Genomic DNA, 12,591 nt, shown 5'->3' on the forward strand with positions numbered 1-12,591 from the left:
CTTGTTTATTTTCCATGTGTATTCATTAATGGTGTTTGGGTCAATGAACCCAATGCCATAGCGTCCACCTTTTCTCATTTCATACATCTTCATCCTGCATAATACCACAGAAAAGAATATAGTGAGGATAATTACAGGTAATGATTGATCAAAAGGATCACTATAGCTAGCTTGAGACTTAAATTACAGAAAGAAATCACTTACAGACAATAGCAACTGAGGATAGATTTGTCGAGTGCATCTTGATTGTATAACTGAAACAGTTCAGAATACTCAACGGTCACAGGTTTCTCATGGTAGTAATGATCCTTCTTGACTTGCACCATGAGGGACTCTCGATCGGATCTCTTGGTAATGTTCATGTACCATTCATGTAATTCATACATTCTCGTTGGGAGCTTCTTGACCTCTTCTGGCTTGACCAAAGGTTGGCCCCGGGCATATTTCCGTTTTATTTCCTCCTCTTTAAGCACAGGCATGTCCTCGATCTCGAGGAGTTGTCCAACAGTGATTTTGAGAGTTTCAGCCTGCATTATATGCTCCTGGGTTATTACCACATCGCGCACCTCGGGAACGTAAACTGTTTGGCCACAATAATATTGGGCGCGCGTACTGTCACCTGTTGTTGGCGGCACAACAAGCGGGGGGGTCGATTGCGCTGCCTGTTCTCCCAGCTGGGCAACGGTTTTCCCGTATTTTTTGACAGCTGCTTGTTGTTTGCTCGAGCTCGAGCTTGCCTCCTTCTGTAGACGTTGTCGATGTAACTTCCTGATGTGGCGCTCATAGTCTGTGTCAACAGGCTTAGGAGCTGGTGGTTGAGCCATACGAATGATGTGGTCAACTACTTCCACAGGCACTTTCTCCCTTGGCGGCGGTGGCGGTTTCGGTCCAAAATGGGCGTCGACTTCTGCCCGCACTATGGCATTGGTTTGCTCCTCGGTCCTGTCGTAAGCCCTCACAGGAAGAGGAGTAGTGAGGTTTGGACCATATTTATATCGCTTGCCTCCGCCTGTACTTCCTGTACTATGACCTCGACTCGTACCGCTACGCACCATAGCTGCGGGGTGTCTCTTCTGCGATTGCTGAGGCGGCGGAGACGGCTGACGGGGCTGAGTTGGACGAGGAGGAGTGGCCTGAAGCTGTGCCGGACTTGGAGGAGGAGTGGCCTGAGGTTGTGCCGGACATGGAGGAGGAGTGGACGTCTGACGCTGTGTCGGACTTGGAGGAGGAGTAGCCTGACACTTTGCCGGACTTGGAGGAGGAGGAGTGGCCTCATGCGTTGGTGGACTTGGAGCGGGAGTCTGCTGACTCGGTGGCGGACTTCGACGAGGAGTCAGGTGACGCGGTGTCGGTGGCCTTCGAAAGATGATGCAATCCTTTCTCCATAGGATGACATCATGTATGGCCTCTCCCAATGTGTGCTCGTTGTCACCTCCAGGAATGTCAAGCTGTAGCTGCGAATATGGGTCCACCACCTCATCAACCAAGACACGAGCATAGCCCGCTGGAATCTGGTTGCAATGGAAGGTTGCCTCGGGGGAATTTGAAAAAGCAACGGCGTCCGCCACCTTCATGGATATGTTCTTCATTTTGAAGTGTAGCTCGCAGTTAGTGTTCTCCGTGATGTCATCCACGGGGTATCTATGCAGCACTGCGTCGCCCGGGGCGGAACCCACGCTTCTTCTCGGCATGGATGGGGCGGTGCTATCCAATGCTGGATCATCCGCTAGCTCCTGCAGCTGCTGAGACCCCCTTTGCTGGCTAAGTGAGTCGATCTGCTCCTGCTGCCGCTGGAATTTAACTGCCAATTCCGCTTGACTTGCTTCTAGGCCTTGAAGGCGTTCATAGTCCCGCTTCCTCTGCTCCTCCTGCATCTTCCTCTTCTTCTCCTCCGCAATCTTCTTTCTCGCACGGGTTCTGTAGTCGGTGTTCCAGTCCGAAAAACCCTCATACCATGAAATAGCGCCCTTGCCTCGTGTTCTTCCCGGGTGTTCAGGATTTCCCAGGGCACGCGTAAGCTCGTCTTTCTCTCTATTGGGCTGGAACACCCCCGATCGAGCCTCTTCTATTGCAACAAGTATCGCATCGTCGGCTCCGTTCAGACATGCCTTCGTCGAAACATTGCCTGTCTTCGGGTCCAACTCCCCCCCATGCGCATAGAACCAAGTCCTGCACCTAGGGGGCCAGCTCTTAGTAACCGGAGTGACACTTGCATCCTCCATCTCTTTCTCAGACTTATCCCACTTAGGCATTGCCACCGCGTAGCCACCTGGCCCCAGCTTATGGAACTTTTCCTTTTTTCGGCATTCTTCTTGTTTATTCTCGACCGTTCCTTAGCTAATTCTGAATCCTTGAATTTCAAGAAATCGTCCCAATGAGCACTTTGATTCTCTAGTATCCCCTCGAATACTGGAGTCTTCCTTCCTCCCTTGACGTACTTCTCCCACGTCGTTCTCTTGTAGTTCTTGAATGCAACCGCCATCTTCCTAAAAGCAGCGTCCTTGACTTTCTGCACATCTGCTTCTGTGAAATGATCTGGTAGGGTGAAATGTTCCATGAGAGTATCCCAAAGCAGTTTTCTTTATTCTCGTCGACAAAAGTAACATTTGGACGTGGCTTTGCTGGCTTTCTCCATTCTTGAAGGGAGATCGGGAGTTGGTCCTTCACAAGAACTCCGCACTGACGAACGAACTTGTCCGCAATCTTCTTAGGCGCTAATGGTTCGCCATTAGGTTTGAATGCCTCGATATTGTACTTTACGCCCTCCTTCAACTTTTTGTTCGGGCCTCGTTTCGTCCTTTTTCCTGAAGATTTGCTCGATCCGGATGGCTGAAAGAAGAAAGATCGATTCGTTAATATATCTTCAACTCATTTAAAACATGCGATGATCACCAGATTCCTGCTTATATAAATATATATACCTCGCCGGTGTTTGTTGTTTCAGGATCAACATGTTCTTCGTCGTAGTTCATGACTTCAACAGTTCGGTCGTCGCGATCGAATATCATATCACCCTCTCCGGTGTTGTTTAGAAATTCGGAGCCGTCAAAATCTTCTTCATTCTGATCATCATCTGGCCCGCGTATGATATCGAACATGGTCTGTTCTCTCTCTCTGTCGGTATTGTCCGCCATAGCTTTTATTTAACTATGCCAAAAGAAATATAAAACAATTTAGTATGATCTCGAATAATAGATATAATCTCGAATACATCGTCTCGAATAATAGATATAATCTCGAATACATCGTCTTGAATAATAGATTTAATCTCGAATACATCGTCTCGAATAATATATAATATTGAATAGTACATCACTGGCTCATAGCTGAAGTGCGGCGCGGGCGGTGGACACCCAAAGAGAAGGAACCCTCACAGGATCATAGCTGAAGTGAGATCCCTGAAGAAACTGCTAGGTATTGGAGAACCTGCAGCCCTCTAACGCAACCATGTAGCGATGTACGTGCTCGTCCTCCTCCCTGACACGACGACGTACCACCTCCGGCGGGGCCGGCTCCCTCCGCACCGAAACTGGCCCACGCGAACGCCACCAAACGAGATCAGGGTCGACGACGGGACCCGGGGCCGGGTTCCTCATCAAGCGGCGCGCCCCTCCAGGCAGCACCTCCCAGTGCCAGCCCGGCGGAGCCCAGTCCCGGACATGGGTCAGCTGGACGTCGTCGCGGACGTGTCGACGGCGAGGATGCGGGCCGGGCATCGTCGACAACAAATACTAGCTCTATGCCCGCAAAAAGTAACATTTTTTTAATGATTGGATTTTGATAACTAAAATTTCTAACATTTCTAACAATGCTATATATAACTAACAGTTCTATAACATTTCTAATATTTCTATAACTAAAAAAAGAAAAATTTCTAACTTTTTTATAACTATTTCTATAACTAAAAAACAGAAAAATTTCTAACAATTCTAACTTTTTTATAACTATTTCTATAACTAAAAAACAAAAAAAAAATTTCTAACAATTCTAACTTTTTTATAACTATTTCTATAACTAAAAAACAGAAAAATTCTAACAATTCTAACTTTTTTATAACTATTTCTATAACTAAACAAAAAAAAAAATTCTAACAATTCTAACATTTCTAACTATTCTAACAATTCTAACATTTCTAACTATTTCTAAAAAACAGAAAAATGTCTAACAATTTCTAAAAAACAGAAAAATCTATAACTAAAAATGTATGTGTGTGTGTGCGCGCTCACCGGCCGGCGAGGCGAGAGGCGACGGGGGGCGCGCGGCGACGGGGACGGCGACGGGCGCGGCGACGACGGGGCGGCGACGACGGGGACGGGGACGACGGGCCGGGGCGCGACGACGACGGGGACGGGGACGTACGGGCCGGGGCGGCGACGACGACGGGGACGGTGACGACGCGGCCGGTACGGGCCGGGACGGGGCGGCGGTGACGACGGGGATGACGGGGACGGGACGACGGGGCGGCGACGACGGGGACAGGGCGGCGACGGGGGCGGCGACGAGGGATATGGAGACGGCGGGGGCGGCGGGCGACGGTGCAGAGGAGAAGAAGCAGAGGGAGAGATGAGAAACTGACGAAATTTTGAAGTGTTTTCTTATATAGAACCAACCTTTAGTACCGGTTGGAGCCACCAACCGGTACTAAAGGTCTGTTTTGGCTAGCCCAAGCGGCGGGAAGCGACCCCCTTTAGTACCGATTGGTGGCTCCAACCGGTACTAAAGGCCCCCCCTTTAGTACTGGTTGGTGCCACGACCCGGTACTAAAGGGTGTGCGCTGCCAGGCGAGGGCACAAAAGTTTAGTCCCACCTCGCTAGCCGAGGGGCACTCGCATCTGCTTATAAGCCCCGTCGTCGCTGCTGTCTCGAGCTCCTCTCTTAAGCAGGCCTTCTGGGCCTACCTCTTCTGCGATGCCCTGTTGGGCCTACTGGGCTAGCGGGCCTGCATCCTGGCCCAACTTGAATTTTGGTTTCTAGTCGTATGCAGGCCGCTGTGGCCCAGTAGGTGGGCTTTTTTCTTATTTTTTTTGCTTTATTTATTTTTGTGAATAACTTAACTTTGAAAATAGATTTTTCAGTGATTCTTTTTTCTTATGTTTAATATTAGTGAGTTTTATCATTATATTCAATTTGGTAATGCTTAGGTTATTTAAAAAATGAAATGCCTTTGTAACTGAAGCAGTTTCCCTCTCGCCCAGAACGCGCGCTCGACCACTTCTCGAAACTATTGTCCAGTTTTCGCCCTACCACGAAATTGCATTCCAGTTTTTGAGTGTAACCCTCTCGACCCGGCCCTCCTCTTCCTGCTATCCTCCCTCGCGATCCGAATATCGACATCCATGGTGAAACTACTGAACTAGCAACAACACACAACTATTTCATAATCCGTTCACTAGAGTTACATTTGAAATGCTCTCTAGATTCATGGGCATTTTAGTCTAGAGATTTATAATAATACTATAATTTCTAGAAAAGAGATTCTCTGTGTCACTAAAAAATTAGTACTACGCGTTATCAAAATGTCTCAAGAAAAACATGCATAAACTAAATCCACTTAACATATATAAGATAATGAACCCTCACTCGAGGATGTAACACATGAGATGAAAGAGATATGTTTAATGCCGATCTACAATTCTCAGAGATATTTTGAATGTGTTAAGAGCAATTTATCATTCGCGTGAGTCCACCTTATAGCGAGACGTAGCCATTAGAAAGATTCATCATGATTAACGATGCTCCGGGTCAATATTCTGACTGTGTAATTTGAGAGCATTTCATCAATGAACTTTAAGCTATAATACATGAATATGATGCTGAATCTTGGCATTTGCCACACACCCACCTGTGTTTGTCTTTTCCAGATAATAGAAAATTTCGACTTGTGTCATAAAACATATACGATGCTATCGTACCTTCTTCATTATATATGTCTTGTCAGACTGTTCTATGTCCTTCAACAAGTAGAAATCCAAATGATTAAGGCTTACAATCAAAAAGCTAGAAGAAAGTCGAAGAATTGTTCGTTTACTGCTATACGTCAATATATGTATGAGATCCACTGATTGTCATAATCCGTACCTGCGGGTCTTCCCGTTACCCCGCCTCGTGTCATATTGACCCATTTGCACCGAAACAAAGGGACCTTCAAACCACGTCGATAGTCAAGTTCCCATATGTCCTGTATATAACCATAATATGTTTCCTTTCCCGTCTTGGTTTCTGCATCAAAGCGGACACCACTGTTTTGGTTGGTGCTCTTCTTATCTTGGGCGATCGTGTAAAATGTATTACCATTTATCTCGTACCCTTTGAAAGTCATTATATTCGAAGATGGTAACTGGGACAGCAAGTACAGGTCATCTTCAATAGAGGTGTCATGCATGGTACGTGCTTGCAACCAGCTGGCGAAACTCCTGGTTTGTTCACGTGTAATCCAGTCATCAGACCGCTCCGGGTGTTTGGAGCGTAGCAAAATTCTTGTGTTCATCCATATACGGAGCCACCAAGGCGGAATTCTGTAGAACTGTGTAGTGTGCTTCAGTGAGAGAATGTCCGTCCATACATATTATTTGTTCCCCTCCTAGCGTGCCTTTTCCATCCAGTCTGCCCTTATGCCGCGATTCAGGAACACCAATCGGCTTAAGGTCAGGAATAAAGTCAATACAAAACTCAATGACCTCCTCATTTTGACGGCCCTTGGAGATGCTTCCTTCTGGCCTAGCATGGTTATGAACATATTTCTTTAAGACTCCGATGAACCTCTCAAAGGGGAACATATTGTTTAGAAATACAGGACCCAAAACGTTAATCTCTTCGCATAGGTGAACTAGGACGTGCGTCATGATGTTGAAGAAGGATGGTGGGAACACCAACTCGAAACTGACAAGACATTGCACCAAATCATTCTGTAACCTTGGTATGATTTCTAGATCGATGACCTTTTGAGAGATTGCATTGAGAAATGCACATAGCTTCACAATGGCTAATCGAACGTTTTCCGGTAGAAGCCCCCTCAATGCAACCGGAAGCAGTTGTGTCATAATCACGTGGCAGTCATGAGACTTTAGGTTCTGGAACTTTTTCTCTGCCATGTTTATTATTCCCTTTATATTCGACGAGAAGCCAGACGGTACCTTAATACTGAGCAGGCATTCAAAGAAGATTTCCTTCTCTTCTTTGGTAAGAGCGTAGCTTGCATGACCTTGATGTATGCCGTCTTTTCCGTGCATACGTTGCTGGTCCTCCCGTGCCTCAGGTGTATCTTTTGTCTTCCCATACACGCTCAAGAAGCCAAGCAGGGTCACACAAAGATTCTTCGTCACGTGCATCACGTCGATTGCGGAGCGGACCTCGAGGTCTTTCCAATAGGGCAGGTCCCAAAATATAGATTTCTTCTTCCACATGGGTGCGCGTCCGTCAGCGTCATTCGGAACAGGTTGTCCACCAGGACCCTTTCCAAAGACCACCTTCAAATCCTTGACCATATCATGTACATCAGCACCAGTACGGTGGCGAGGCTTCGTCCGGTGATCCGCCTCACCTTTGAAATGCTTGCCTTTCTTTCTTACGGGATGCCTGCTCGGAAGAAATCGACGATGTCCCAGGTACACATTCTTATTAGCCAAATATATACTGTCGGTATCGTCCAAACAGTGCGTGCATGCGCGGTATCCCTTGTTTGTCTGTCCTGAAAGGTTACTGAGAGCAGGCCAATCATGGATGGTCACGAACAGCAACGCCTTTAGGTCAAATTCTTCCCCCATGTGTTCATCCCACACACGTACACCTGTTCCATTCCACAGTTGTAAGAGTTCTTCAACTAATGGCCTTAGGTACACATCAATGTCGTTGCTGGGTTGCTTAGGGCCTTGGATGAGCACTGGCATCATAATGAACTTCCGCTTCATGCACAACCAAGGAGGAAGGTTATACAAACATAGAGTCACAGGCCAGGTGCTATGGTTGCTGCTCTGCTCCCCAAAAGGATTAATGCCATCTGCGCTTAGACCAAACCATACGCTCCTTGCGTCATCTGCAAACTCCTTCCCGTACTTTCTTTCAATTTTTCTCCACTGCGACCCGTCAGCGGGTACTCTCAACTTTCCGTCTTTCTTACGGTCTTCTCTGTGCCATCACATCGCCTTGGCATGCTCTTTGTTTTGGAACAAACGTTTCAACCGTGGTATTATAGGAGCATACCACATCACCTTGGCAGGAATCTTCTTCCTGGGGCGCCGGCCCTCGACATCACCAGGGTCATCGCGGCTGATCTTATAGCGCAATGCACCACATACCGGGCAAGCGTTCAAATCCTCGTACTCACCGCGGTAGAGGATGCAATCATTAGGGCATGCATGTATCTTCTGCACCTCTAACCCTAGAGGGCAGAAAACCTTCTTTGCTTCGTACGTACTCTCGGGCAATTCGTTGTCCTTTGGAAGCATATCCTTTATCATTACCAGCAAATTTCCAAATCCCTTGTCAGATACACCATTCTCTGCCTTCCATTGCAGCAATTCCAGTGTGGTGCCCAGCTTTTTCTTGTCACCTACGCAATTCGGGTACAACAATTTTTTGTGATCCTCTAACATGCGCTGCAACTTCTTCTTCTCCAAATCACTTGCGCAGTTTCTCTTTGCATCGGCAATGGCCCGACCTAGATCATCAACGGGCTCATCTGATGCCTCTTCTTCAGCTTCTTCCCGCATTGCCGGTTCAGCTTCTTCCCGCATTACCGGCTCAGCTTCTTCCCCCATTGTTGTATCATCGTATTCAGGGAACCCATGGCCAGGATAGCTGTCGTCGTCCTCTTCTACTTCATTGTCTTCCATCATAACCCCTCTTTCTTTGTGCTTGGTCCAAAAATTATAGTGGGGCATGAAACCGGACTTAAACAGGTGGACGTGAATGGTTCTTGGCCATTCTTACAGCGAGCACATGGACAAGGCATAAAACCATCTGCCCGCTTGTTTGCCTCAGCCGCAAGCAGAAAAGTATGCACGCCCTCAACGAACTGGGGAGAGCATCGATCATCGTACATCCATTGCCGGCCCATCTTCATTACACAACACCGAATAGACCAAATTAATACAAGTTCATACATAAAGTTCATACAACACTTAAATGCAACAAACAAATAACTCTCTAGCTAAAGCATTTAAATGCAACAACAAATACGATCAAGATCGCAACTAAGGTAACAATGGATCCAACAGCATAATGATACCAAGCCTCACTATCGATGGCATATTTTCTAATCTTTCTAATCTTCAAGCGCATTTTCTCCATCTTGATCTTGTGATCATCGACGACATCGGCAACATGCAACTCCAATTCCATCTTCTCCCCCTCAATTCTTTTCAATTTTTCTTTCAAGTACTCGTTTTCTCTTTCAACTAAATTTAACCTCTCGATAATAGGGTCGGTTGGAATTTCCGGTTCACATACCTCCTAGAAAAAATTGCATATAAATCAAATACTAGCACATATATGTATATATATATCCTCCCAAATTACTAAACTCACAAATTAATCACTATATAAAGCATTGCAAGAGCTAATCTAGCAATGAGAGATGAAAGGACAAAGTTGCTTACCTTTGTGATCATTTGAATGGATGGGGGCCTTCAAATCTTGACAAATTTTGGGAAAAATGTGTGATGAGCTCGAGAGGAAGAGGGGAAGAACAGAGAGAGGAGAGGGGAAAGGGGAAGAACAGAACAAGCTCGGGTGGATGAAGGGTTTATGTAGGACGACCTTTAGTACAGGTTCGTGCCAAGAACCGGTACTAAAGGGGCTGGAGGGGCCCCAGTCTGACAACATCCTGCCACCACTCTCATTAGTACCGGTTCGTGGCACGAACCGGTGCTAAAGGTTCGCCACGAACCGGTACTAATGAAAGCGGCCCGGCTAGCCGTTGGAACCGGCACTAATGTGCTTCATGTTTGACCCTTTTTCTACTAGTGCGTGTAGTCATCAGCTTTGCTCTGCCAGACATTCATAACATCTGGTGTTGCTCCAGCAGCAGGCCTGGCACCCAGCGGTGCTTCCAGGACGTAATTCTTCTGTGCAGCAATGAGGATAATCCTCAAGTTACGGACCCAGTCCGTGTAATTGCTACCATCATCTTTCAACTTTGCTTTCTCAAGGAACGCATTAAAAATCAACGGAACAACAGCACGGGCCATCTACCTACAATCAAACATAAACAAGCAAGAGACTATCAGGTACTAAGTTCATGATAAATTTAAGTGTCAGGACCCTGATTCCAAGTCACATCGATCTAGTCGATAACACCACATATCACATTGCGGCCTCACGCACGGTATCCCACAGGTGTCGCCTCACCATGGCTCGGGACCGTTTGCGCCTTTTGGCTCACGTATATGATAGTGTCACTAGCATCCATATGACAGAGAACCCGGGCCGACATGGCTAGTCGTGAACCCAAAGCGGCACAGACCTATGGAGACAAGCATACATGAATCTCACCGAACATGTCGGTAATCAGCGAGTGATTCCGGGCTGTAGCACTGGGCTAGAAGGACTCCGGGGAACCCGGGCTTTAGCAGGCTAGGCAGGACTCTGGATGTCACCGCATGACATTTCCCGAAGGGACAGACATAGGAACGAAGAGAAACACATGCTGGCCAGTCAAGTGTCCAGAGCAGTAGTGCTGGGCTAGCAGGACTCCGGTGAACCAGGCTGTAGCGAACTACTATCGCTCAGGAAGCACTAGACTACATTTCCCCATATGAGAGGCTGCCAAGGATAAACAACTAGATTGTCGGATCCCGATCATACCGAGCATTTCAATCATACACACAATATGCCCGATATGAGTGCATACAACATGGCATCACAACAAAACTCTACAACTCAAGTACTTTATTTAAAGGCTCCAGAGAGCCATACATAACATGTTCATACAGGTAGGGGTCACATGACCTGACACTCAAAGTCATACAATCATACAAGCACATGCGGAAGCAACTAGTCTGAGTACAGACACTAGAAAGAAAGAAGGCTTCTCGAAGCCTGTCTATCTACATAGGGTCCTCCATGGCCAGGATCACCACCTGGGTGGCTAGTCACTCGTTGACATCAAGGTCTACGTAGAACCCATCGGAGGGGCGGTGTTGTCGTCTGAAAATAGTAATTAAGCAAACATGAGTACAAAGGTACTCAGCAAGTTTTACATCAGAACCTACTATACATGCTCATTCTCAAGAAGATGGTGGGGTTATTGCAGCAAGCCAGCTTTGACTCTTGGCTAAGCTATCCTATGGAACTCCACTAGTAAAATAGTTTTCGCACACGAGTCCACTACTCACCAACATAATACTCCATCGGGGATCCTCCCTCGTCATCCTATGAGAGGGCCATCCTCGGTACTCACACTTATCTTGAGTCTTTTAGTAGTATCCATTAGCTTGTCTATGAACTGTATAGGCAACCAAGTAGTCCTTTACCGCGGACGCGGCTATTCAAATAGTTTTATACCCTGCAGTGGTGTACTTCTTCATACACGCTTTCACCACTTACCGCCGTTTACACGACATGTACTCGGCAACCTTCAAGCGGAAGCCCAATGAGGGTGTCGGCCACGGCCTACCTAAACACTCAAGCCTCTAGTCCGGGTTTATCGCCTATTCAGGTTCCATCCGCAGGGAGTCCGGCCGAGGTTTCCACATACGGCCCCGAACGATGTGAACAGGGTTCCCGAGACACCAAACGGGTGACTCGGTACACCGCGCCACGGTGTATCTACCGCAACATAGCCCACCCCTAGGGTCAGCGCTACGCACGGCCACCAACACATAACCTACAAACACCAGAAACTAATTGCAACTCCTGGACAGAGTACTAGGGTGAATAAGAAGCCGAGAGGGTCCATTGGTTTCGGGCCCAATGTATGGTAGTAACTGAATCTTAAATTACACATACAGATCTCAGTTCTTATGGATGGCCTCAATGAAACAACCCACCATGTACTCCTACATGGCCTCTCATCGATACCTTTACCAATCATGTTCAACACATCCCTCACATTACCGACATAATCATTTCACTCTAGCCCATCACCCAGATGAACCAGACCTGACATAACTCTAAGCATAGCAGGCATAGCAAGGTAGAAAACACAAACATGGCTCAATCAACTCCTACACATGCTAGTGGGTTTCATCTAGTTACTGTGGCAATGACAGGTCATGTAGAGGATAAGGGTTCAACTACCGTAGCACACAGCAGTTTGAATCGCGTTGTCTTAATGCAGTAAACAAGAGCAGAAGCGAGAACATGGGTTTGTATCTGAATGATCAATGGGTTGCTTGCCTGTTGTAGTGGTAGTAGGGTACTGCCCTTCAGACGGATACTCGGGGTTATCCTCGGAGGCAGAACCTACCACGAAAGCACACACCGAAACATAATCAACACATGACAATATGCAACAATATGATGCATGCTATGACATGGAAAAATGAAAGTGTCTTGGCCTAATGGAAGCTAAAACAGAAAGGAATGAGCTCATTTGAATCAGAAGCGAGAACATGGGTTTGTATCTGAATGATCAATGGGTTGCTTGCCTGT

General features: G+C 46.9%; 1 pseudogene; it reads right to left on the reverse strand.

Moving 5' to 3' along the window:
* Positions 1-212: 212 nt before the first annotated feature.
* LOC125549601 lies at positions 213-9,055 on the reverse strand (annotated as a pseudogene).
* Positions 9,056-12,591: the final 3,536 nt, after the last annotated feature.

This window comes from Triticum urartu, chromosome 3 (genome assembly GCF_003073215.2).
Source record: "Triticum urartu cultivar G1812 chromosome 3, Tu2.1, whole genome shotgun sequence".
NCBI classification, from domain to species: domain Eukaryota; kingdom Viridiplantae; phylum Streptophyta; class Magnoliopsida; order Poales; family Poaceae; genus Triticum; species Triticum urartu.